General features: G+C 37.4%; 1 protein-coding gene across 1 annotated transcript in view; it reads left to right on the plus strand.

The window, feature by feature from the left end:
* The window catches only part of DMD (dystrophin), a 637,032-nt gene that overhangs the window by 575,806 nt on the left and 58,225 nt on the right, over positions 1–3,001 (plus strand). The gene's annotated exons all lie outside the window — the stretch shown is intronic.

Below are 3,001 nucleotides of genomic sequence, written 5' to 3' on the forward strand. Positions count from 1 at the left end.
TATAATCTTATTAAAAAACCCTTTGGGGAGTCTGATTTATATACTAGCAAACAAAGTGTGCACTGTTTTAAAGTTATATTGTGTGGAGTATAACAAAGTTTTGGTATTTCGTAGCATATTTATTAAAATATTTATTTAAAGTCAGACAGCTCTATTATATATAAGAGGGAAATGACCAATTTAGAAGAACTCAATTTATTTTTATTAGGCCTTTTTTTATTGTTCCACCATGTAATTTAATATAAAGTATATCCTTTTTTAAAAATCCCGTAGTGATAAATGCAAGCTATTAATCGAGGTTTATTTTATGTCTTTATGGCCTAAAGAAGTGTGAGGCTTCCCTTTCTTAGTTAAAGCAACGTTATTATGCCCCTTAATTTTGAGCTATGGTACCTATACCTGATTTTTTTAGTCATCGGGGTCGTGACTTAGATTCAGTTCTGGTTTTTGCTCTTGGTAGGTAATTATTTTTCCCTAATCCACGTAGTTTATTTGTTTCTAGAAGTTTGAACCTTTCCGAAATAAGAAACTTCAAAACAAATTGAAATTAAAATCCCCAGTGTGAGGGGATCCTAATAAGCAAATGGATGTACTCTCTATTGGAATAACTTTTAGCCAGTTGAAATATCCAAAAGACAATTTTGCTAAAGAATCACTTTAAAAATGCATGGATAGAGGTAGCACAAAATAATAGGTGAAAAATAACAGTCCCCTGAATGGGGGGAGGGGGGAGTTTATTGTATACATAAACTAATGAAAAAAAGCCATGGCCATGACTTNTAAAATTAATAACCTTCTTTGCTAAAATATCTTCCTCTAATGACTAACACATAGAATCACTTTGCCTTTTTATAAAAGGTATGTTAGATTATTCAGAAATAGTGGGAAATTCTACTTTTGAAACCAAACCCAGCAGGCTACAGTCCCTATTTTCTTAAATACCAGCAATTTTGTTAAAGTGTTTACTCATGGGATTATACATGATTTATAAAGTACATTGTTGAGGCAGAAAAACGGGGTCCTAAGGTGCTTTAATTTCGCAGGAATTGCACCTGGTATTAACAGATTCTCATGTGGATCACAAGTTTGAAAGTTCACTGAGATACAGATCTTCTCTTTTTCTTTATNTCTTTTTCTTTAGGAAACACTTATTTACCTGCTATTTGTCATATTACCTTTAAAACTACTTCTAGCTTAAGCCTTTTATATTGTTTGTCCACAAAGGAGACAAATAGTATTCTTTGAGCTCTTCTACTCTGAAGCCTAAACGGGTGAAAAGTTAATAGTGGAGTTCCTACATAAGAGAAAGGGGCAGTGGGTGGGGGGGGAGATGGTATTGGCCATTTACAATAACAGGACTAATCTTTCTGGGTATATCATTAGGGTCTACGGTTAGGAAGTAGGAAGGGAGAGCGGTATTCTTACCATCTCTCAGAATAGGGTTTCAGAAGGCTTTGGATTTAGTTTTGTTTCTGGACTAAGTGGTTTTGTGCTTGTACTTATTCTTGGTTTCTAAATGATTCTCCTCTGCACAGTGCTCCCTTCTGGCTCATTTTCTGGCTTAATCAGTGCCTCCTTTATTGTACTTGCTCTTTTTTTTTAGATTTCTGATTACGAGTTCCTGTGCTTAAGCATGCTGTGTTCGGTGCCACGAACACTGATAAGAAAAATAACACGGAATTAGCCTCAAGGTTAAGAATTAAAGTGCTGCAGAATATTTTCTGTATAAGATTATTTTAAAGTGTTTTGGATTTACATGCCTGGTTTTCTTGCTATATAGTTTCTAGCTCAAAGGCGTCGGGTTTTCTTCTATACGCTACCAAGCTAGCCACTGTTGGAAGGGAAAACACCCGTTTTCCTTCATGGTGGGCTTTTAGCTTAGAAGAAGCCTGTACATGAAAAAGGAGTTTGTTCCAGAAGACAGGGCTTATAAACCGAATAATCCAAGTACTAAACTATCTTAACCTGCAGTGAATATTTTAAAACAAACCTTAGCATTTTTCTGATACTGTGCTCTGTCAGGGTTCTAAGAAACGAGCAGATGAACTCTACAAAACTAGAGTGGAGATTCACATGAAAATCTTTGGATCTGCCTAGTAAATTGGGTAGTCTTCCTTGTCTCCTTACGACAGTTTGAAACATCTTGGTAGTTCATTGCAAGCTGGATTATGGGGACACTTGACCTAGACAACACTGGTTTCATAAATAAGGCCTTTAGGTCCCAGGGAAGCCGTCTGGCCCCTAGTTGTTTGCTAGACTGTGTTGTAATCATCTTATGATTGCGTGTCTTGAAGAAATAGGCATTTCTAGTGCATTTTCTATGTCAGCCTACATAACTATATGTTTTTTTATTTTAGTAGAAGAAAATACAAACCTATTCTTAGTGTTGTGACCAAGTCAGTTAATACTGTTTGGACGTTGGGCTAAACTAGTCCTCACTGAATAGATTACTGTTGACTTTTGGATTCGTGCCTTTACCTAAGGGCTTTCTGTGTCAGAACAGAAATGGAAGAGAACTTTTGTCCTCTTCCAATGAAAACAAAAAAGCCCAAGTCCAAACTGGTTTTCAGAACAGATGGATTTTTCTTCCCTAAGGTTAATCCAAAAGTACTATAAAAACTTCAGAGATAATTAATACATNGTCCCGGCCGGGCCTGGCCTCTTTGGAATCACATCGTTCACTGAGAGGGTGCTGGGCCCACATAGAGTTTGCATTCAGTGAGAGAGCACATCATAAATGGCCTGGGTGTAAGCTCTTTCACAGTTGTGGCCACCTAGTGCCAACACAGTCTCACAACCGTAGCGTGTGAGAAACTAGCCAGGGGGGAGCAAACTGTCCCAGAGAAATGGTCTCTCCCAGCCTTGCCTCTCACGGAAGCTCTCCAGGGAGGATTGTGATCTCTTTTTTATGGCTTTTGAAAGAAGTAGAAGGAGGAGATCTCGCCTCTCAAGCTTGGATTTCAAATACTTGATGATATCTAAGATACAGAAAAAGCCAGAT

This window comes from Crocuta crocuta, unplaced genomic scaffold, assembly GCF_008692635.1.
Source record: "Crocuta crocuta isolate KB4526 unplaced genomic scaffold, BGI_CrCroc_1.0 scaffold598, whole genome shotgun sequence".
In the NCBI taxonomy this organism is placed as follows: Eukaryota; Metazoa; Chordata; class Mammalia; order Carnivora; family Hyaenidae; genus Crocuta; species Crocuta crocuta.